The 24,900-nt window shown below is 46.8% G+C and overlaps 2 long non-coding RNA genes across 2 annotated transcripts; both read right to left on the reverse strand.

The window, feature by feature from the left end:
• Positions 1-4,888: 4,888 nt before the first annotated feature.
• On the reverse strand, positions 4,889-15,388 carry LOC310705411. The gene is made up of 4 exons (XR_014525250.1): positions 15,133-15,388; positions 12,166-13,354; positions 11,365-11,861; positions 4,889-5,078 (listed from the first exon to the last, which is right to left on the reverse strand). It is a non-coding gene; the product is annotated as an uncharacterized lncRNA (long non-coding RNA).
• Positions 15,389-21,158: 5,770 nt separating this feature from the next.
• LOC310705401 lies at positions 21,159-23,360 on the reverse strand. The gene is made up of 2 exons (XR_014525234.1): positions 23,189-23,360; positions 21,159-21,667 (listed from the first exon to the last, which is right to left on the reverse strand). It is a non-coding gene; the product is annotated as an uncharacterized lncRNA (long non-coding RNA).
• Between the last annotated feature and the right edge of the window lie 1,540 nt (positions 23,361-24,900).

A 24,900-nucleotide genomic window follows, 5' to 3' on the forward strand; every position in this document is an offset into this window, starting at 1 on the left:
TTTGAGAACAGGATTCTGGGCTGGATGCCCCATTGGCCTGATCCTGCAGGCTGCTCTTATGTTCTTGCTCCCTAGCTCATGCCGGTCCCCTCTTCGGGCTCAGACATTTCTTGGGGTCCTGCTTTTGGCTCCCCCAACCCACTTGGAGCCTCCCTCTAGTCCTCCGACACTCTGAGCTCCTCCCCCTCTTCCTCAGGATCGGTCCATCCCCTCACAAGGCCTGCCAAGAAGAATAAAGAATTTATTCATGTATGCTACAACAGCGGCAAGAGTCTTGATAGCACAAGGGATGGAAGAACGAGGAAACCCCGACAAAAGAACAGTGGCAAGAGAAATTGATGAACTATGCAGAACTGGCAAAACTGACATACAAACTGCGAGATAAGGACAACTGTGACTTCAAAGAAGAATGGGAACTTTTTACAAATTACTTAAAAAGACAACAAAGGTAAATTAGATAACCAAGAGACGTGTGGTGAATGCGGTGGAAGTCTTTTATAATATTTTAACTAGGATTTATATATCGTAATGTTTGAAGTATGAATTTGGAATAATTGATTGTGAAAAGTATTTTTTCTCTTCATTCTTTTTCTTCTTTCTTTTATCTTTTGTCTTTCTTCTTTTCTAGTCTGCATTCTGGGAAATAGTGTAGATAAATGTTTTAATGTATAGTTATGCATTGTTTCTATTTCTTTTTTTCTTTTCATATTTTTGTAACATTTAATAAAATTTAATAAGAATAAAAAAATAAAAAAGACAACAAAATGAATTGGACTCCTTGGCAGGTTTTGAATAAACATACACAAATTTATTGACTGTTTACGTAGTAGACACATAATTTAAGGATTTATACAATTTTGCAGTATGCAGAGAATAATATGTGTTGAGAAATCAGAGAGAGGAGCTGAGGGAAGTCTCGGGGGGGAGAGGGAGGGTTTGATGGGGGGGAAGGGGAGGAAAATAATGAATATGATATGTTTTGATATTTTGTTATGTTGAAATTGTTAATAAAGGATCGGTCCATCCCCTCCATGACTTCGCCATAGGGTTCAGGACACGAATGGACCGGCCTCCACTCAGTTGCTTCCCCCCCACCCCTCACAGGACCACATCCGTGGAGCAGGTGCTTGCTGGGAACATCTCCCGTACGCCGCGAAGAACCGCCAGACCCAGGCGACCGTAATTTCTAAGCACAAAGAGGACCGTCAGAGGAGCCCCTTGCTTCCCATGGTAAAACCAGGAACAGATTCCAGGTGTAGCTTTGTGATTATTATATACCAAAAAGTCGGCCATCTGTGCATGGTGTGTTCAAGCATCGTTTTCTTTCTTCCGTGGATGAGAAAGGGCGATTTGGGGGTGGGAAACATTAAGTGTTATTAGGTGAAGAGAATTTGGATTCCTGTTCCAAACTTCTCCCTTCAGGCTAGGAACAATTTCCTGCCGCTCTTCCCTCCCCCAACCCCGCCAGACACTTCGAGATGAGGAAAGGACTTCAAAGAGGCGTTCTCAAAGCACGCCCCCCCCCCCGCGAAAAACGACAGGCATCCGTTAGCGAAAGTATCCATGTTGTGATACGCCACAGATTGCTGCGGTTTGCAAACCAGGCCCCGGGGTCACGAACGGCTGGATCTGCAGTTAATGCGACTTGACAGCTCGTATTATATTCTCTCACTCATGGATGGTAGAGCCAGGTCCCGTTACATACGGAGGAAATCCCTCTGGGTCAAGGTGGAAGAAACATAGCGGAGAGATCCCTATTCCCTGGGAAGCCATTACCCTCCAGAGCACCGTACGGCACACACGTGCTCATATGCCTTCTGCCTGTGCCAAGAGAAGGAATTAGCAGCAAAGATTGAGCCCGGGCAGCAAGTGCGGAAATGCAAGAGGTGTCGCCGGTGGCAGAAGCAGCCCAGCATTTTCCAGCCCTAGGGCCACATTCACTTTTGAACACGGCTCAGGACCGCAATACCTCAAGGACCGTCTCTTTCCATATGAACCTTCCCAGACCCTGAGATCATCTTCTGAGGCCCTCCTTCGTGTGCCTCCTCCTCGAAAGGTCCAGAGGGTGGCAACACGAGAACGGGGCCTTCTCTGCAGTGGCTCCCCGTCTGTGGAATGCTCTCCCCCCAGGATGTTCACCTGGCACCTTCATTATACACCTTTAGGCGGCTGGCAAAAACGTTCCTTTATAACCAGGCCTTTGGTTGATCTGTTGTCTTTGTCCATGGGGTTTTCTTGGCAGGGATACTGGAGTGGCTTGCCAGTTCCTGCTCCAGGTGGATCACATTTGGTCAAAACTCTCCACTATGACCTGTCCACCTTGGGTGGCCCTGCACGGCATAGTTCGTAGCTTCTCTGAGTTATTCAAGCCCCTTCGCCACAACAAGGCAGTGATCCATGAAGGAGGAGACTCTTGAGAGTCCCATGGACTGCAAGAAGATCAAACCTCTCCATTCCGAAGGAAATCAGCCCTGAGTGCTCACTGGAAGGACAGATCCTGAAGCTGAGGCTCCAATACTTTGGCCACCTCACGAGAAGAGAAGACTCCCTGGAAAAGACCCTGATGTTGGGAAAGATGGAGGGCACAAGGAGAAGGAGACGACAGAGGACGAGATGGTTGGACAGTGTTCTCGAAGCTACCAGCATGAGTTTGACCAAACTGCGAGAGGCAGTGGAAGACAGAAGTGCCTGGCGTGCTCTGATCCATGGGGTCATGAAGAGTTGGACACGACTAAACGACTAAACAACAACAAATTGGTTGATCTAAGGGATGCAGGTGGTGCTGTGGGTTAAACCACAGAGCCTAGGGCTTGCAGATCAGAAGGGCGGTGGTTTGAATCCCCTCGACGGGGTGAGCTCCCGTTGCTCGATCCCTGCTCCTGCCAACCTAGCAGTTCGAAAGCACGTCAAAGTGCAAGTAGATAAATAGGTACCGCTCCGGCAGGAAGGTAAACGGTGTTTCCGTACGCTGCTCTGGTTCGCCAGAAGCGGCTTAGTCATGACCCGGAAGCTGTACACCGTCTCCCTCGGCCAGTAAAGCGAGAGGAGCCCCGCAACCCCAGAGTCATCCGTGACGGGACCTAATGGTCAGGGTTCCCTTTATCTTTACCTTTTGGTTGATCTTATTGACATCCAACACCCTTTTAGAATGTGGCTTTTTTGGGGGGGGGTTATTGGGTTAGTGCTTTTGGTTTGATTTTATATGTTGGGGTCTTGTCGTGAACCACCCTGAGACCTTCGGGTATAGGGTGGTGTATTGTTTAGTCGTTTAGTCGTGTCTGACTCTTGGTGACCCCCTGGACCAGAGCACGCCAGGCACTTCTGTCTTCCACTGCCTCCCACAGTTTGGTCAAACTCATGCTGGTAGCTTCGAGAACACTGTCCAACCATCTTGTCCTCTGTCATCCCCTTCTCCTTGTGCCCTCCATCTTTCCCAACATCAGGATCTTTTCCATGGAGTCTTCTCTTCTCATGAGGTGGCCAAAGTATTGGAGCCTCAGCTTCACGATCTGTCCTTCCAGTGGTGTATAAGTTGAATAAATGATGATGATGATGGGAGTTGTAGTCTAGCAATATTAGGAGGGCTACAGGTTCCCTCATCTCTGCTGCTGACGTAGTACTGGATTTTGGAGAGAAGGGCTTTCAGATGAGCTTCAGCCCTGGTGAAAAACATCTTCTGTACTCCTCTTAGAGGTCCGTGAAGCTGCCCCTGGGTCCTTTGCAAGGGATCTTAACACACTTTGGAAAGAAAATGGAAAAAAAATGGCATGGGGTTTGTGGGGAGCGACGGCGGGCAAGGTATATTCCAGCTTCACACAGTAGAATAGTGTTTTCCATTAAACTTGGGGCTGTTCATTCTTTTAATGAGCTGAGTACTGCAGTCCCGTACACATTTCAGGTAACAGGATCTCCCTCTGTACGTTTCTTTCTTTTTTTTAACAGTGTCTGATTTAGGGATCTGCAAGGCTGTTTCCACGATTTCCAAGTTATTCCACCTTCGGTGACTCCTGTGAAGTCTGCAGCAGAGCTCCCTGGAAAAACTATTGAAAAGCAAACCCGCTTTCACGTCCCCTATAAAATTTGGTTCTGTTCAGGGTAATTCTCCCTTCTAGACATTCAAAACCTTTGCCGAATTGTTAAAAGCCATTTATCCACCGTGCGATTAAAGGACAGAATATTTTGGCAAAGGCATAGATATTTTCTTCAGACGGGGAGTATTTTGTCTACCTCATTTACAGCCTGTACAAAGCCATATTTTTTAACATTCGAGACTCTGCTATTTTTCCATTTTCGTTCCTACCTACCCTGACCCATAAACCAGTTTTACTTCCCTTGGTGCCACAGCCTGTCAGTCCAGATTAGAAAGTTCGGGGACTTGAACAACCCACCAATATTGACACCCACATTTCTCCCCCCCCCCATCCAATGTTTATGACCCAATACAAATTTCTAAAACCCAACAGTGGATTTATTTCACTTTTTAAAGTACCGTATTTTTTGCTCTATAAGACTCACCTTTTCCCTCCTAAAAAGTAAGGGGAAATGTATGTGCGTCTTATGGAGCGAATGCAGGCTGCGCAGCTATCCCAGAAGCCAGAACAGCAAGAGGGATTGCTGCTTTCGCTGCGCAGTGATCCCTCTTGCTGTTCTGGCTTCTGAGATTCAGAATATTTTTTTCTTGTTTTCCTCCTCCAAAAACTAGGTGCGCCTTATGGTCTGGTGCGTCTTATAGAGCGAAAAATACGGTAATTACTGTGCCAAACACAATTGTGGAAGGAAGGCTGGGCATATCTGTCAATTTTGGCTTCTCTCGGTTTCTCATCTTTCCAATCCTAAATTCAGTTCTGCACACATCCACATCGCTTTTCAATTTTATTTTATTTTTTGTTAAATATGAAAAAGAGGCCTTATGAAAATTCGCCGGCATTTTAGTGCAAATTGTATACAGGCGTTTGTATTACTCTGCAAGTAATCTTCCCTAATACATTTTAAAATATTGTTTTCACAAATACTTGCATTTTTATACACACACTTCACCGCAGGATAGACTTTTCTGTCCACATTACTTGGCTGGAGAACTGCATTGGAAAATTCAGAGAAGTGCAAGTTTTGAAGCATAGCCGCGTTCCAATTCTCATTTCAGACACAGACTTACCAAGCTAAACATTGACCATTCACAAAAATAATAGATTTGAATTCTTCACACCCAAAAACATATTTTTAAGACCCCTCAATGAAGAAATTTTCAAAAATTAAGTTTCACCCCCCCCTAAAATGGCATGCTAGTAATGACTCATGAGTGGCCTACCTTGCAGAAACAACATAATTTTTGCACTTTCACAATGCCACAGATTTTAGCATCCGTTAGCAGAACAAGGGTGCAGAACTTAGAATTCTGTAAAGCAACACACGTCTTTCAGAGCTCAGAGCAGATACAGCATTAGTAAGGGAGACGAATTCTTCTGTTTTAAATGACTGATGTTTTAATGTATTTTTAATCATTTGTTGGAAGCTGCCCAGAGTGGGCAGGGTAGAAATAAGCTATTATTGTTGTTTGTTTGTTTGTTGTTGCTATACTTCTTTATCCAAAGTGTTCAATATCCTTTTTGTCTAACAAATAGAATTGGGGTAGGTGGTTGCATGTTGTGGATGAAAAACACGGATTTTTCTTTTCTTTAGAAAATGATCTCACCTAACTGTAAACGTCTCCTAATAGTCGCTCGTAGATAAATCACTGGTGCTTATTTTATTAGTGGTTTTAAATACAATAGCAGCATTTTTATGATTTGGCCCTCGACTCCATTCCCTGCCCTGACGCAGCACCTCTCCATCGGAGTTGGCTGTGGCCGTCAAACAAGGCTGGATCCCATTACAAACACAGGAAAGGAAGAACACCTTACGAAAGCGAAGGGGAAAGAAGAAGAAATTTGTTTGTTGCAGAGAATCCAGCCGCTTAAGAGCCCTTAAAGGAAACCTTGTGTGCGTTCCAACTTGTCGGCTGAGAACAACCCGAAGCTATTCCATCTGTGCTGAGGCATAGAAATGCCTTATCTGTTTGGCCCCGGATCAGAGACTCGACAATCTGGCTAAGAAAGGCTGGCAGATCTGGTGAGACAGCCAGGTGGAACGTGCTTGCTATTTAATTAAAAGGGCTGGCCTTAGAAGTGAAGAGATTCTGTAGAAATGGCTGGTCCTGATTGCTTTGCTTAGCACGGATTTCCCCAACCTGGTTCCTACCAGATGTAGGAAGAATGTAAGGACAGAAGGAGAGCCCTTTTGGATCAGAACAAACGCCCATCTAGTTATAATGGCTAAGTTCTGCCCTCCATAGTTGGAGGCCTCAAAACTTCTGAATACCACTTCAGCTTGCAGATCAGAAGGTTGGCAGTTCGAATCCCCATGACGGAATGAGCTCCCGTTGCTCTGTCCAGCTCCTGCCAACCTAGCAGTTTGAAAGCATGCCAGTGCAAGTAGATAATATGGGAGTTGGAACTTAAGAGGTTAAGTTGTTCCCATGATGCCTCAGCATTCTGACGTCAGGAATGGAAGCTGGGAGGAGCTTTCCTGTCTGTTCCTCTCCGATCGTTGAGAGAGAGAGAGGGTGTTTGCCATGTCTGCGAAAAGTCCTGGAAATATCTGAGAAAATGATGCAATAAAAGAGCTGTAAATGGACATTACTATGCTCTGTGTGTTTGTGGGAAACTGAGTGACAAGTTGCTGCTGTGTTTTACTCTGCTGGGCGTGACGGAGAAGAAGGAGCAGATTCGCGCAGAGGAAGTGTGCCGGACCTGCCGAAGCTGCCATAAAGAGCTAATTGCCGATAGTAAATCAATTAGCACGTCACGGACTAATCAAAATACCTACAGGTTATGGACCCATAAATTACCGCTTGTAAACTTGTCACTAGAGGCTGCTGGAATGCTTTGAAGTTGCGTTCGGATGGCAGTGGAGTTGGCGAAAGCGGAGGTCTGTGTCTAAGGCAAGCAAGCAGGCTGAAAGACGCTGTGCTGAATGCAGAAGTGCTGAGAACAGCGGAAATCGTTTCTCCACGCAGCAGGAGCCGGAAGAGCTGGAGTTTTTGTGAGTACAGCTTGGGGCCCCTGGGGAAAAACGGGAGACCATGGCAGAAGGCCACGATTCCTATTCCGTACCTTTCGAAAAATTGGACGGAAAGAATTGGCAAGAATATAGCAGGAGGCTGAAGGCATGGCTGGTGGCGAAGGGTCTGTGGGAGGCCGTGCAGGGACCGCCACTTCCTACACCAGGGGCTGGAGCTACAGCAGCTGAGATAGCAGACGCCCGAAATTCCCAGAGGAGGAACCAGAGGGCCCTGGGAGCGATCGTGCTTAGCCTGGATGGTTCGCAGCTACCTTTGGTTGAGGGCCTGGAAAATGCTTGTGAGGCTTATCAGGCGTTGGAACGGGTGCACCACAGAACCACGGCTGGGGCAAAGATCCACACCACCAGACGCTTGTTTGAGATGAAGTTACGTCCTGGGGATAGCATCAGGAAGCATGTAACTGATATGCTGGCCGTGTTTAACCAGCTGAGACTGTTGGGTGTCGATTTTCCAGAGGAGCAGAAAGTGTACATTTTGCTCAGTTCTCTGGACAAGAGTTATGACAATCTGTGTCTAACTCTGGAGTCTCAGGATCCGCAACAGCTGACGCTGCATTACGTGGCGGGACGCTTGCAGGACGAAGAAGAGAAACGCAAGAAAGAGGGCAGAGCTGGCACAGGGAGCTCGGGGTGCAGAGGCGGAGCCAAGCCCGCGGAATGCACGGTACAGGCGTTTTCCGTTCGTCGGTGTTACATTTGTAATTCTACAGACCATCTGCGTCGAAATTGCCCCCACCGGAGCAGAGAGGCAAGGCAGGATGTTTTCAAGGACAACTCTCATGGGAATCAGTCGGGTTTCCATGGCAACAAGTCTGGGAAAACAGCCAGGCGTGGGACTGAGGCTAGTGTACGTGCCAGGTGCCAGGAAGAGACGTATGAGATCACGGCTAGTCTGGCGTTGTTTGAAAACAGCTGTGAGAAAGGCTCAAAGTTTCGTTTCGTTATAGACTCTGCAGCTAATCGCAACTTGATTCCAGAGACCCCTACTGTCGAGGGGTGGAATTGCAAGGCAATTCCTGCCGGGAAATCTGTGCTGTTTGCAAATGGACAGAAAAAATGTTTAACTAACGTTGTAAATCTGCATTTTCGTATTTTACAGGAAACGCTGGAGTGTTGTACCGTTCCTGGGATGAACCACTGTCTTTTATCTGTGCCGTATCTACTGAAATTGGGATTTACGGTTTGTTTTCAGGGTGATGTGTGCACAATCTCCAAAGGAGGGAGGATGCTTGCCAAGGTTAAAAAGGGGCAGAATGATCTTTTCATTCTGGAAACGTCTCTGGAGGGTGAGGGGAAGGTTGAGAAAGCACAAGCACTGCGTGCTACAATTCCCAATCATGATGCATGTGTACACGCTTGGCATGCTAGGACAGCTCATGGCTCTGTAGAAGAACTACAGACGCTACCCGAGGTCGCAAACGGTTGCCACATTGTAGAATGTGGATGTGCGATGGATTGTGAAGCATGCAGACATGCAAAGGTAAAAGGGTGCAGTTACCCAAAGGTGGATAGGGTAACCGAAAAACCTTTTGAGCTAGTTCACATAGATCTGTTTGGTCCTGTAAAAGAACCAAGTCTGGGAGGGTCAAGGTTTCTGCTCTCGATGCAGGATAATTTTACGCAGAATTCCTGGACCCATGGTCTCAAATCCAGGGATGATGCAGCACAGCTGATCAAAAGGTGGATTGATGAGGTGGAACAAAGGTTTGCCACCAAAGTGCAAGCTGTCACAAGTGACAGAGGTGCTCAATTTACAGGTTCTGCTTTGCAGAAGTTCTTTCGCAAGAAAGGGATACGTCACACAGTGACTTCACCCAATCAGAGGGGGGAGGCAGAGCTCCGATGTGAGGCTCTGGTCCAGACTGCAAAGGTGTTGCTGAAAGATTCTGGGTTGCCACCAAAGTTTTGGCTGGAAGCAATCAGGTATGTGAGCTTCACCTGGAATCGGACCTACAATTCAGTGGTAGGTGACACACCGTTTGGGCTGTTGCATGGCAGGAAACCCCAGATTCATTTTTTGCGCAAGTTTGGGTCGGAAGCATCTGTGCCAGTGGCTAAAGTTTTGCAGGGGCCAGATGGATCCAAGTTCCGGAAAATGATCTTCTGTGGGTATGAGCCAACAGCGCATGCATGGAGGTTCGCGTTTCCATCAGGTGATCAGAGTAAACTGCTGATCAGCAAACACGCTGAGTTCTATGAGCAGGATGAAAAGTCAAAGGCTGCTGTCAAGCGTGATGTTCTCTCAGAGTGTCTCTCTGATTCAGAACAGGAAGGTTCTGAGGGGGAGGAAGAAGAGGCTGAGTCTGCTGATGACGATCAGGTCACTGACCAAGGTCTGGAGCAGGGTGGGGCATCTCCACAAGTTGTTAAAAGGGAGGCCAAGAGTGAGCCCAGTTCTCCTGTGAGTATAATGGAGAGAATTCGAAAACGCTTTAAGTCAGAGGGGGAGTCCCATGATGCTGAGGACACAGTTCCTGGTGGCAGTGAGTCAGAGGTAACATCTGAGTTTGTGCCCAGGCGATCCAGTCGCACAACGAAGGGTGTTCCACCGGAAAGATACCAAGCCACGGGTGCGTTGGTAAGTTTCGCACAGTGTGAACCTGATAGTTACGTGGATGTTCCACAGGTATTGTCAGAATGTGTGGCAGAGGGGGTATGGGAGTTGGAACTTAAGAGGTTAAGTTGTTCCCATGATGCCTCAGCATTCTGACGTCAGGAATGGAAGCTGGGAGGAGCTTTCCTGTCTGTTCCTCTCCGATCGTTGAGAGAGAGAGAGGGTGTTTGCCATGTCTGCGAAAAGTCCTGGAAATATCTGAGAAAATGATGCAATAAAAGAGCTGTAAATGGACATTACTATGCTCTGTGTGTTTGTGGGAAACTGAGTGACAAGTTGCTGCTGTGTTTTACTCTGCTGGGCGTGACGGAGAAGAAGGAGCAGATTCGCGCAGAGGAAGTGTGCCGGACCTGCCGAAGCTGCCATAAAGAGCTAATTGCCGATAGTAAATCAATTAGCACGTCACGGACTAATCAAAATACCTACAGATAAATAGGTACCGCTGTGGTGGGAAGGTAAACAGCGTTTCTGTGTGCCCTGGTTTCCGTCATGGTGTCCTGTTGCACCAGAAGCGGTTTAGTCCTGCTGGCCACACGACCCAGAAAGCTGTCTGTGGACAAACGCCGGCTCCCTCGGTCTGAAAGCGAGATGAGTGCCGCAACCCCATAGTCACCTATGACAGCTTCATTTAGGGAAGATGTTTTTTTAAAAAAAATAAAAATGTTTTGTTATGTTTTTGTATTTGTTGGATGCCACCCAGAGTGACTAAGGCAACCCAGTCATATGGGTGGGGTATAAATAGTAAAATGATGATGACGATGATGATGACGATGACGATGGAATAGGACATTCCTATGTTCACCAGAGAAATTCTGGCGGGTATGGTATGATGGAATTTGCTCCTGCAAGACATCATGGTGGCCAACAACTTGGGTGCTCTAAACCTCTGAGCCTCTTGAGCTTGCCGATCAGAAGGTCGGCGGTTTGAATCCCCGTGACAGGGTGAGCTCCTGTTGCTCTGTCCCAGCTCCTGCCAACCTAGCAGTTCGAAAGCACACCAGTGCAAGTAGATAAATAGGTACCACTGTGGTGGGAAGGTAAACAGTGTTTCCACACACTCTGGCTTCTGTCTGTGGGATGGTTTACTTTAGCAGTTAAACAATCCCCTTTATAAGTTTATGCAGCGATCAGCTTGTTTCCACTGAGTTTCCATTGAGCACATGGATTGATAATATGGACAGATTAGCTACATATGAATGAATTGCATGCCGGCACAAAATACGAATGGATAAATATGAAGAAATCTGGAACAAATATTTAAGCGATTAAGGCGGATAGTGGTGGGAAGTAGGGGGAGGAGAGAGAGGTGAGGAAATATTGTTTAAAAAGGTATAGTCATAGGTATATCAGTGTATTCAAATCCGAATTGTCAAATTGTGTTATTATTGTTTTTGCTGTATGTGTCTTTTGCAGTTGTTGTTTGTATCGAAAAAATGATTAAATAAAACAAAAACAACAATCCCCTTTATAAGTTTATGCAGCGATCAGCTTGTTGCTGACTTGTCTGAGTTCTACTAGCAAAGATGCCTTCCTGCTTAAAAATCCCTTTGAATCCCTCTTAACACGAATCGGATTAATGTTAATATAAAACTATTTTACCCTCAGATTCATTCAGGTTTACAGAACCGTACCTGAAAGCAGGCTTAGGTTACATAACAAGCAAATGAACTATACCAGAGGGACGTTGGTCCTGAGGCGACTGCAACTGAGCAGTTATCTTTCAAAACTACCAGCAACCGACAAACTGGTTGTCACAGCAACCAGTTAGAACATGGAGGCCGTTAGTCCTCTGTCGGAATGCTGCACTTGACGGCACCTTTACACCCCACACTGTCATGGTGTTCCGTTGCGCCAGAAGTGGCTTAGTCCTGCTGGCCACACTACCTGGAAAGCTGTCTGTGGACAAACGCCGGCTCCCTTGGCCTGAAAGCGAGATGAGCGCCGCAACCCCATAGTCACCTTTGACTGGACTTAACCGTCCAGCGGTCCTTTACCTTTACCTTTTATACCTGTTCTGCCCTCCAAAGTTGGAGGCATCAGTGCTTCTGAATACCAGTTGCTGGAAACCACTGGAGGGGAGAGTGTTGCTGTTGTGCTTGGATCCTGTTTGGGAGTTTTTCACAAGCACCTAGGTCAGGGGTCTGCAACCTTTAAGACAAAAAGAGCCACTTGGACCCGTTTTCGAAGAGAAAAAAAACTGGGAGCCGCAAAACCATTGCGACATTTAAAACAAATATATCTCCGGAGCCGCGATCTGACTAACGCACGCACCGCCCCCATGCGACGTCACAGCCAGTACAGCGCCCGCCACAGTGGGGAGTGTCGGGGCACACAATGCGCCTCCTCCCCTCGCTAGTATCCGCCCCGGAGCCGCGGCAAAGGTGTAAAAGAGCCACATGCGGCTCCGGAGCCGCGGGTTGCAGACCCCTGACCTAGGTGATGCCCATGAGAACAGAATGCTGGAGTAGATTGGTCATTAGCCTAATAATAATAATAATAATAATAATAATAATAATAATAATAACCCACCATCTGACTAAGTTGCCCCAGCCACTCTGGACGGCTTCCAACATCAACATAATAAAACAAAACAAAACGCTTTCCTAGACAGGGTTGCCTTCAGATGTCTTCTAAAGCTTGTATAATTACATATCTCCTTGGCTCAGGGGGTCGCCATAATGCCATACTGTCAGGAGTGCATGCAGGAGCCGGGCCCTGTGACCAGTAGGGCTTCGCAGGACTGGGGCCTTCCTAAGTTTGTTCTGGAGAGGCAAGGCACGGCCGCACAGGTGAGGCCACTTGGTAACTCACTGCCCCTGGTGGCAAGAGCCAGGAAGGGATATAAGGTCAGCATTTCCCTTCGGCTCTTTGCCACAGCAACACATTTTCTGCCTTGCTGCGTTTGGCTCCTTGCTTCCTGATCCTCAGACCTCGACTTCTTGACTCCTTGCTTCTTGATCCTCAGACCCTTGACTTCGTGACTCCCTGCTTCCTGACCCTCGGACCCCTGGCTTCTGGACTCTCGTTCCTGCTCCCACCCCGCCACCTTGCCCCGGTCCCAAAGTCCTCAACCAGGACTTTGATCGCCTGTAGACCAGACAGTGACACATACCCTCCAACATTTCTTTGATTAAAATAAGGACGTCGTAAGGAAAAGCGGGACATTCCGGGATCAAATAAAAAAACTGGGATGGTGTCTGTAAATCCAGGACTGTCCCTGGAAAATAGGGACACTTGGAGGGTCTCAAATGGGCCATTGCCCTGATCCTGCAGGATCTTCGTAGGTCCTTGTGTTATGGTTAAAGTCCTCAAAGCACTGGTGTTGTTAACAGCTGCTTGAAGGTTTCTCTTTAACCTTTTCTGCCCAACACACAGGTCTCCCTCCTCTTTGGAAGATAAGCTGCTGTACAGAGTCAAACTGTCAGTCCATCAACTAGCAGTGGCCAGAGGCTCAGGCAAATCTCTTCCCCAACCACATCAGGAACTGCTGGGGCTTGAACCCAAGACCTTTTCCATGCAAGGCAGATGCTTTCTCAATGAGCTGCAGCCCTCCTCCTCGCTCCACCCGCCCTGTAGCCTGCAGTCTTGGCAAGGAGTCCCTCGCAGGTTAGGCTCCGCGATCTGTAAACACTCAAGTAATTATAGCATTAAAACAAGAGACACAGATTACGGCGGTCCCGATAGCATCACTCTCACCTGGAGTAATGAGAAAGGGAGTTGGGGCTTTTACGAGCGCAGCCACCATTATGAGCCTGAAGAGGTCTGCAGGTTTTGAAATCGCCTGCCTTGTCATCTTCGGGACAGCTCAGGATTATTAAAGAAAACAGTGCAAGAACGCAGGGAGCTGACTTCGTAACGCTGAGCCAGAACGTCGGTCTGTTTAGCTTAGTATTTGCTACTCTGAATGACAACCAGAGGCCTACGCCAGTGGCCAAAATTGTGGAAACATTTTGGGGAAAGTGTAGTTCTGAGGTTTGATGGCTCGCAACACCACTTATTTTGGAATAATGCCATAAAATTATATATCAGGGGAAAGATAATTTAATGAAGACTGTAATGCAACAAAGTTTGTTCAATTATCTGTATTCTATCAAAAGTTATTGCCAAATAACCAGAAAAAGGAAGCACAATTTGCTAGGGTTGATATGAAGTAGCTCCCCCCCCCCCAGCTTGTTAAATGGCTTGGGACACATATACCTAAAGGGGCAACTCTCCAGAAACCAGTTTTTTTTAGTTTTCTTTGCCCTCCCCTTAACAGCATTAAGAACATGGTCTGTTTGCTTCTAGGAGAATGGTGACTCAGTGCCACTTCCTTTAATAAACTGTATACACAGGGGTAACTGTGCCCCTGAAGGACCAGGTATGCAGCCTGGGAGTCATTTTGGACTCACAGCTGTCCATGGAGGCGCATGTCAATTCTGTGTCCAAGGTGGCTATCTATCAGCTCCACCTGGTATGCAAGATGAGACCTACCTGTCCACGGACTGTCTCGCCAGAGTGGTGCACGCTCTGGTTATCTCCCACTTGGATTACTGCAATGTGCTCTACATGGGGCTACCTTTGAAGGTGACCAACTAATCCAGAATGCGGCAGCTAGACTGGTGACTGGGAGCGGCCGCCGAGACCATATATTACTGGTTTTGAAAGACCTACATTGGCTCCCAGTACGTTTCCAAGCACAATTCAAAGTGTTGGTGCTGACCTTTAAAGCCCTAAATGGCCTCAGTCCAGTATATCTGAAGGAGCGACAGGGAACCAGGCAGAGGGCCTTCTCAGTAGTGGTGCCCACCCTGTGGAACGCCCTCCCACCAGTTGTCAAAGAGAACAACAACCACCCTATACCCTTACTGTTTCATCAGCCTACCATTGCATCCTGCTTCACTTAGGGCAGTGGTGTCCCAACTCGGCCCTCCAGCTGTTTTGGGACTACAATTCCCATCATCCCTGACCACTGGTTCTGTTAGCTAGGGATGATGGGAGTTGTAGTCCCTCGGTCCAGTATACCTGAAGGAGTGTCTCCACCCCCATCGTTCTGCCCAGACACTGAGGTCCAGCTTCGAGGGCCTTCTGGCGGTTCCCTCGCTGCGAGAAGCCAAGTTCCAGGGAACCAGGCAGAGGGCCTTCTTGGTAGTGGCACCCGCCCTGTAGAACGCCCTCCCACCAGATGTCAAAGAGAACAACAACCACCAGACTTTTAGAAGACATCTGAAGGCAGCCCTGTTTAGGGAAGCTTTTAATGTTTGATGCATTATGGTATTTTAATATTTTGTTGGAAGCTGCCCAGAGTGGCTGGGGAAGCCCAGCCAGATGGGCGGGGTATTAATAATAATAATAATAATAATAATAATAATAATAATAATACACACAAATGTAGCTGTCTGGTCTTCCTTGTTGCTCACCTCCTTCCACTGGCCAGTTCACCTCCACATGGAAGGAGACCACCCAGTGCTGACAACCACAGCTGTTGGCCCCTGTGTTCTGCCAGAGAAGAGGGAGTGGACCGGCTTTATATCAGCACAGATGCCATGTGCTTTTGTGACATCACATGCAGTCCACAGCCAATGGCAGCAGCTGAGGAGGCATCACCATAACCACCTCAGACCTCACAATGGTGGCTACAGCTCAACAGCCCTTATCTGTATTGGAAGGTAAAGGTAAAGGTAAAGGTAAAGGACCCCTGGATGGTCAAGTCCAGTCAAAGGCAACTATGGGGTTGTGGCACTCATCTCGCTTTCAGGCTGAGGGAGCTGACATTTGTCCACAGACAGCTTTCTAGGTCATGTGGCCAGCAGGACTAAAGCACTTCTGGCGCAACTGGACACCGTGATGGAAACCAGAGTGCACAAAAATGCCGTTTACCTTCCCGCCGCAGCGGTACCTATTTATCTACTTTCACTGGCGTGCTTTTGAGCAGCTAGGTTGGCAGGAGCTGGGACAGAGCAATGGGAGCTCACCCCATTGCAGGGATTCGAACTGCCAACCTTCTGATCGGCAGGCCCAAGAGGCTCAGTGGTTGAGACCACATTATCATGTTAAGTGTCCGTGTTAAGTGTATTGTTGCCAAGGAAGGATACACTACATTTTGGAAGGAGTATTTTTCAGCCCAGTGGCTGCATTCCTTTGTGTCCTCATGAGAAGCAGTATGACTTTCTCCCAATATGCACATTTGTGTATGTCATATCCAGGGCCATCTTAAGCATATCCGGTTCAATGGCGCCCCCCCCCCCGTTTCCCAGAGTTATCAACCATTTCCCAAGCCTCTGCAGTGGATAGCTCTACTCCCGTGGAGGCTTGGGAGGCAAGCTGCATGCCCACCAGCCATATGGTTGATGGGGTGCAGCTGCCGGGCATGCAGGAGGGAAAGGGGAGGCTGCCAGCATAGCCGCGAAGCTCCCCCACTTGCTGGGGCGCCCCTGAGAGGCCGGCGCCCTGGAGCAACGCGCTAGTAAACCCTATGGGAAAGACGGCTCTGGTCATATCACAGCAAAGCAATTTCCATCTTGGATGATTTTTTAAGAATTATATGCAGTTTTATGCACGCTACACCTCCGCATATGCATCTTTGGGGTAGCTCAGTCAGTAGAGAAGGAGACTCCTTGTCTCAGGGTCAAGCTCCACATTGGGCGAATGATACCTGCATTGCAGGGGTTTGGACTTGATGAGTCTTGTGGTCTCTTCCAACTCTATAATTCTTTGATTTCTTGGCCGTATAGCTGCATCGCAAAATTCAGGGAAGCGCAAACTTTGAAGGATGGTTGTGTTTCAGTCTGAGCATTCTTCCCGGCAGCGTAAATCACGCAGGTTCACCTTTAAACGTGAACTGAATTGAGTTCCTCCCCCATCCCTACCAACAGTAAAGATCTCTTGGCCGCTTTGCAGTGGTTACTTACATATCAGGTTAGTGTCATTCCCGCTGCCTTGCCTTTCCAGATCCAAACAGGAATGTTTATTGTTCTGCCTCTCAAGAGCAGAGCTCAGGGCAGCTAAAAATACCCTCTGATTTCTTTCTATATTTATGTGATGTTGTTTACACTGGTTCTTACAGGCAGGAACTGGCAAATGGTTGCAAGAGGGAGGTGTGGAGAGGCTCCAAATAAAGGCCGGTTTGAGCTTCACTTGCCGCACAGAGAAGATAGCAGAGGGCATTGAAATATATGCAGCGAGGGCATATTGTTGACACACAACAGGTCTGGGTTTCTGGCAGTTCGTGTCTATTTTTTTAAAAGTACGCAAGGACTCAGTGCTGGCAAAAGAAAAGTCTCGCTTGTGACCTTCCCGCATTTTGAGCACCGATCAAATATTTTTGCATTGACGGTATAATCACAGCCCAGAGATTGACCACACATTAGCAGTTAGGTATCTAGGTACTTTCCCAGTAGTGATGTATGGAAGTGAGAGCTGGACCATAAAGAAGGCTGATCGCCGAAGAATGGATGCTTTTGAATTATGGTGCTGGAGGAGACTCTTGAGAGTCCCATGGACTGCAAGAAGACCAAACCGATCCATTCTGAAGGAAATCAGCCCTGAGTGCTCACTGGAAGGACAGATCCTGAAGCTGAGGCTCCAAGACTTTGGCCACCTCATGAGAAGAGAAGACTCCCTGGAAAAGACCCTGATGTTGGGAAAGATGGGGGGCACAAGGAGAAGGAGATGACAGAGGATGAGATGGTGGGACAGTGTTCTCAAAGCTACCAGCATGAGTTTGACCAAACTGTGGGAGGCAGTGGAAGACAGGAGTGCCTGGCGTGCTCTGGTCCATGGGGTTACGAAGAGTTAGACACGACTAAGCGACTAAACAACTATCTATGCAAATAGGACGTGGGTGGCGCTGTGGGTTAAACCACAGAGCCTAGGACTTGCTGATCAGAACGTCGGTGGTTCAAATCCCTGTTACAGGGTGAGCTTCCGTTGCTCGGTCCCAGCTCCTGCCAACCTAGCAGTTTGAAAGCATGCTAGTGTAAGTAGATAAATAGGTACCGTTCTGGTGGGAAGGTAAACGGCGTTTCCGTGCGCTGCTCTGGTTCGCCAGAGCGGCTTAGTCATGCTGGCCACATGATCTGGAAGCTGTACGCCGGCTCCTTCAGCCAATAAAGCAAGATGAGCGCCGCAACCCCAGAGTCAGCCACGACTGGACCTAATGGTCAGGGGTCCCTTTACCTATCTATGCAAAGCGCAGGTGTCAATCAGAAATGAAATATCACGATTTTGAGTGAGGATGGATTATTTGTGCTGTGGGGAAAGTGGAGAGAGAAATGTTCCCTTAATAGAAGAATTTGGGGCATCCAATGAAGGTGAACAACGCTGGAAGATTTAGGGCAGAAGAAAGAAAGTGCTTTTCCACACAGCGCATAGTTAAACGATGGCATTTGCTCCCACAAGATTTAGTGATGACCACCAACGTGGAAGACTTGAAAAGAGGATTAGACAAATTCATGGAGGACAAGTTGATGAATAGCTACTAGCCGGGATTTGAAAATGTTCTACTTCCAGTGCATACCTTCCAATATTCCTCAGATGAAAACGGATATTCCTCACTCCCCACCAGCTGACCCTCCTCAACCCCCCAATTTTGTCTGTCACCCTCCCAGAACATTTCTTATCAGAAGGGACACAGCACACAAACTCTTCACCTCTTCTCTTTGGTAGATTTACGAAAAGAAAAACACACACCAGTACATAAATTTTAGAATGGGGCAAGATTAGATGCACATATAGTGGTCTTGTAGTAGGGTTAAAGACTACTGGGAAATGATATGCAATGAATTGAAAAGGCTGTTCAAAATAACTTTAATTTTAAAAAACCCAGAAGATTTTCTTTTGGGAATTATAGGGACAGAACTACCAAAATTGTATAGAAATTTATTTATGTGTGCTTCTACAGAAGCAAGAATGTTACTTGCCCCAAAGAAGAATGGCAACTTAAGTTGACAGAATATGCGCAGCTTGCAGATTTAACATACAGAATAAGAGAACAAGAAGAACATACATTTAGAGAAGATTGGAAAACGTTTATTGAATATATGGGAAATAACTGTATACAGCTGAAAATGCTGGCAGCATTAAGATAAATCCAACAGTGTAAATAAGTTTTGACAGATGTAATAATGGAATACTTAATGGCATAGTTTCTGTAAAATATGAAGGGATTTATGATATGTAAAATGAACCATAGAAAGAGAAGAAGGGGAGTCATTGATATCTTATGCAAAAATGAGGTTACTGAGTTGTCCCACCCTCCATATTCTCCCCATCTGGTCCCACCGGATTTCTTTCTTTTTCCAAAACTGAAATCTGCACTGAAAGGCCACAGATTTTCCAACATTTCACACTTCCAAGCTGCTGTGACGAGGGAACGGAAAGCAGTACGAAAAAAGGACTTCTCCAGAAGTTTCTAACAGTCCTACGAATGTTGTCAATGGTGCATTGTCTCAGAGGGGGCCTACTCTGAAGGCCTGTAAGGTACGTATGTTCGAATATTTCTCTCTGTCCGATTTCTGTGGCCATTCGCCGAACTTTCCGGCCACACCTTGTACGAACGCATTAGTGACAATAACACATAAGACTGAATTGGATTAGGGGGAATTGCAACAAAAATAAAAATGTGTCCTTTGCAAAATGCACATCATTTGCACATGTATATTATATGAAATGCAGAGGAAATACATGTGATTTCTTTTTTTTTTAGGAGAACATATTTTTTTCCATTAAAAAATCGCAAACTGATGTGGTGGAAATGTGGTAAAATGAATTCAAGTTTGGAAAGCTGCAAAACGGAGAGAAATCGAAAGGGACAGGTCCGTTTCTCTTTGTGTGGGAATTTCCTTTGATTCTCCCCTTTGCAGGCTGCAGAACCTGCTGCCTCCAATTTCGCCTCCTCTTGCAAAACCCATCATCATCATCATCATCATCAACTCGTCCTCTCCCGCAGAACGTGCAACATGATCGCAGTAATCTCTTGCTCTCTCCCTGTACCCTTTCCAGTTCTGTTATAATCTTTCCGTGCGCGAAACAACCTCTGATTTATACCAGCACCGGAGCCCTGAAGCCTTGCTCTCCCCCCCTACCCCCCCTTTTAATTCTGCACCTGCATTGTATGGCTAAAGGCTTCGGGGATTGCAATAACTCTCCCCAATCTCTTTCCCAGGCAGTGCGGTGCGCAGCTCAATCCCACTTTAGGAGAGATTTCCTCTCCTGCTCCTTAACAAAAAATAAATAAAAATGGCTTCGAGTGATGTTAGAAGCCATCAGTTAGCCAGATGCTGAAATGAATAGGTTGGAAATCCTACCAAAATGTTTGTGATACGCTCTGTCTCTTCGCTTAGCACATGCAATAGTGGAATCTTTGCTTTCATGCCTATTAACCATGTACCGTATTTTTTGCTCTATAAGACTCACTTTTTCCCTCCTAAAAGGGGAAATGTGTGTGCGTCTTATGGAGTGAATGCAGGCTGCACAGCTATCCCAGAAGCCAGAACAGCAAGAGGGATTGCTGCTTTCACTGCACAGCGATCCCTCTTGCTGTTCTGGCTTCTGAGATTCAGAATATTTTTTTCCTTGTTTTCCTCCTCCAAAAACTAGGTGCGTCTTGTGGTCTGGTGCATCTTATAGAGTGAAAAATATGGTAATTTCTGCTTCAGCTTGAAGCAGGTGACGCAGCCGGGTGCACTTCCAGACCAGTCATAGAAGAGTTGGAAAGGGTTGGGTTGCTGGAATTTCCTGGACATATACAGAATACCGCAGTCAGCAGCAGTGTCCAGGCAGAAATCAGGAAAACCGTCCAGGGAAATCTGGCATCCCATGTATGGCAACCCATGTTGTCAGTGTTGCCTTTGCCGATTTGCCATAAAATTGCGAATTTACAAAAAAAAAAAACAAAAAAAAACACACAACCCAGCAACTTTGAGCAAAACTTTTTTAAAAAGCTCAACCGCTGTTCAGAGTCCAGTCCCCGGCTTGATAACACAGTGAGGGTAGTTAATTAAAAAGGATGATTTGTTGTGAAAATAAACAGATAGCTCTGGGCAGCTTTACACAGCCTTCTCCACTACAGTGGTACCTCAGGTTAAGTAATTAATTCGTTCTGGAGGTCTGTACTTAACCTGAAATTGTTCTTAACCTGAAGCACCACTTTAGCTAATGGGGCCTCCTGCTGCTGCCGCGCCGCCGGAGCACAATTTCTGTTCTCATCCTGAAGCAAAGTTCTTAACCTGAAGCACTATTTCTGGGTTAGCGGAGTCTGTAACCTGAAGTGTATGTAACCTGAGGTACCACTGTAAATGAAAAGTCGGATTTAAAAGGAAGAGACCATTGCAGTTTATGGATTATGAAATTTATATTAATTCTTTATGTAATGTGCGACTGAGGATATTCTTAATGTGGTGTAATTTGTCTTTTTGTTATTGTTATGTGTTGAGCAAATAAAATATTATTTTTTTTAAAAAGAAGGATATATAAGAGCCAAGCAAATGTAATCTCTTCTGCGCCCCTTCGCCTTCTGCAAATGGAAGTGCATTTTGCAGGGAGAGAGTCGTTTTTGGCAGAAGAGAGTTCAAAATGGATAAGGGAGGAAATAACCATCTATGCTGGCAGAGGACCAGAAAATTCCTTGGGCTTCCTGGAAGCCATTAACACCCTCTCCCATATGCTATCTCTTGACATTCCAGCGCTGGCTTTTACTGAGGTGGCCACAAGACAACAGCTGCATGTCCATCCAGCTGTCTTCCAGGTAGGGTAATGTTCGCACCCTTTTATGTGGTGCTGCAGTGCAGACGCTTGGAACTTTTCATGCCTCGAAAGCTGAGCCTTCAACATCGACTTCCGTAACATCCTGGTATCGAAATGAGAACTAAACTAAATGTCTCCGTGCTCTTCCAGTTTTGCCCTGAACTGTGGTGGAGCTTCAGGTTTAAGCCACGGCCAAGTCCAAGAACAAGGCTTGGGGCTAAGACTCGGTTTGCCGCCAGGCAAAGATGTGATATGGATGGCATATCGAGGGCCCTCCAGACGCTTTGGTGATACAGCTCGGCGAAAACGATCTTGCTTATTGTAAAACCATTGATTTGCAATGGAATATATTCAGTGACTTTGAGGAACTACTCACTTCTTACCCCAGCACTAGCATTCTGTGGTCTTCCTTACTAGAAAGGCGCACATGGAGAGATTGTCGCTCCCCTGCTGCGGTGAATAGAGCCCGAAAGATCTTGCAATGTACTGTGGCACGTAGAGTGGCGGCTCTGGGGGGACGGGTCATTGACCATCCCGAGATCCACTACACCAAGGTGGCCCTCTACAGAGATGATGGCGTACATCTTTCCGATGCGGGAATTGATGTGTGGTTGAGTGATATTATATCAGGGATTAGGGATTGGTTACAGGTTTGAGGGTATTGGCGGCGAGCTTGGGCTCGAGTGGCGGTTAGGCATTGGTAGGGGTACTGTCCTATTGTTATGCAAATGAAGCGGGGAAGGAGTGCCATCACCTTCCCCCAAGCAAGGGTAGTCCGGTAAAGGATTCTGGGGGGGCGTGGCCTTGTCCTAGGCCTAGGGAGGTGTGGGCCCACGGCATGCCCCTACGTGGTGACGCCCAGGGGAGGTCCTAGTTGACGTGCCTCAGCAGGACTCCTCCCTCTGGTGATTAACCCTTCCGGCCTCTAGCCGGTGTTGGGAATACTGCCAGGGAGATATAGTCCATCATGGCCCCAAGCCGGCTGCCGGACGTCCATCGATCTCCCATAGTCACGCAGATCCAGCAATTAGTGACACGAAGCCTCAGAAATAGACTGCCACATTCTAGGGCTCGTGTACACTCTTTATCAGCAGAAAACACAGCCAGAAAGCTGCACCGCAGAAGAGCATATTTACAGACTTTATTTAGCGTTGAACAGAACAAAGGAAAACATGACCGTTCTGAGTCAGTGTCTCCGACCGACTGCGAAATCGAAAGCAACAGCAAACATAAACATCCTGTGAATAGGACATGCGCAGACTCTGTGACTCACAAAGCCTGCTCCCTTTTAAGGTGGAACGGAAATATCCTAACAGCCGGTTAGTAGTTAGGACCAATGCCTAAGCCAATACCGCTCAATTCCTGTAATCAATAAAGTTGTGGCCTAATTTGACCCATTAACCTGAATTCTTGTGTCCGTGTCTTTATTTCTTCGGGGGGAGGCGGGAACTTGCCACGCAAGCAGAGCTTTCTGCCTTCAACATTGACTTGCGTAACATCCTGGTATCGAAATGAGAACTAAACTAAATTTCTCCGTGCTCTTTCGGTTTTGCCCTGAACTGTGGCAGAGTTTAAGTTCAAGTTTAAGCCATGGAGTTTAAGTTCAAGTTTAAGCCATGGCCAAGTCCAAGAACCACACCACACACAACCAGTCTCGCACATAGCTGTCAACTTTTCCCTTGCGAGGAATCCTATTCGGAATAAGGGAATTTCCCTTTAAAAAAGGGAAACATTGACAGCTATGGTCTCGCAAGCGGCACAGAAATGGCATTAAGAAACCCAGATCAAATAAATATGAATCTCTGAAGGGGGTTGATCCCAAGTTCCTGCGGAACACACGTTTTGCAAAGAAACACAACAAGAAAGGGCAGAAGAAAATGCGGACCAACAATGCTAAGAATGCCAAGTGCTATGTAAATAACTTTGTCTTTTTTATTATTTCTTTGTTTCTTATCTTTGCTACTTATTTATTTTTTATTTCTTTATAAATTTTCTATTTTATATGATTTTCTTTTTTTTTTACCTGTTAAGAGTACATAATGTTTGTATAGACATGTAAATTTTTTAATCAATAAAGAATATTAATTCACTAAAAAAGAAAAGAAAAGAAAGAAGAATGCCAAGTAACCAGTTTGCCTCCAGATGGCAAAAGTGACTGACTTGCTTGGCAAATGACCAGCAGTTGTTTTCTTCTTTTCACTCAAGGTGTTTTGTATAAATAAAATTGAGTGCAAAATGTGAAACAAAACAAAAACAAAAAAAACCTTAATGTCTCCATCCATATTTTATAACTCTTGCCACCCGAGTCAGGTCTGCAGCACTGCCAAGTTGTGAGGCTTGTAAAACTCAGCAATTAGCAGGCCCTTCTGCCTCCAGGATCCTAGGAATATGCCCAAAGAGGCATAAAAGGTAAAGTAAAGGGACCCCTGAACATTAGGTCCAGTCGCGGACGACTCTGGGGTTGCAGCGCTCATCTCGCTTTATTGGCCGAGGGAGCCGGCATACAGCTTCCGGGTCATGTGGCCAGCATGACTAAGCCGCTTCTGGCGAACCAGAGCAGCGCACGGAAATGCCGTTTATCTTCCCGCCGGAGTGGTACCTATTTATCTACTTGCACTTTGACGTGCTTTCGAACTGCTAGGTTGGCAGGAGCTGGGACTGAGCAATGGGAGCTCACCCCGTTGCGGGGATTCGAACCACCAACCTTCTGATCGGCAACTCCTAGGCTCTGTGGTTTAACCCACAGCGCCACCCGTGTCCCACCAAAGAGGCATACCTCTCAATTATTTCACCTTCGCTTACTGCAGGTAGCAGTAACAAACACCAAGCTGCTTGGTCACCTTCAGCCCAGTGCTCACAGTGTGAACCCAGCTCCTGTTAGCACCCTGAGCTCTAACCCTACACCCTTACTGTTTCATCAGCCTGCCATTACATCCTGCTTCACTTAGGGCAGTGGTGGCCAAACTCGGCCCACCAGATGTTTTGGGACAACAACAACAACAACAACAACAATAATAATTTCTTATTCATACCCCGCCCATCTGGCTGGGCTTCCCTAGCCACTCTGGGCAGCTTCCAACAAAATATTAAAATACTGTAATGCATCAAACATTAAAAGCTTCCCTAAACAGGGCTGCCTTCAGATGTCTTCTAAAAGTCTGGTAGATGTTGTTCTCTTTGACATCTGGTGGGAGGGCGTTCCACAGGGCGGGTGCCACTACCGAGAAGGACCTCTTCCTGGTTCCCTGTAACTTGGCTTCTTGCAGTGAGAGAACCACCAGAAGGCCTAGAACAATGCAGCCACCCAATCCAGCTCCAGGTGGAAGTGAATCCACAACCTGATTGGCCTACAGGAGAATCCCGGAATTAGCCAATCACGTGCAGCCCATTGTGTAAATAATGTATATAAAGCAGATATTGTGGGGGAACTTTCATTCCTCCTC

This window comes from Podarcis liolepis (assembly GCF_965112155.1).
Source record: "Podarcis liolepis genome assembly, chromosome: 4".
Classification (NCBI taxonomy): Eukaryota; Metazoa; Chordata; class Lepidosauria; order Squamata; family Lacertidae; genus Podarcis; species Podarcis liolepis.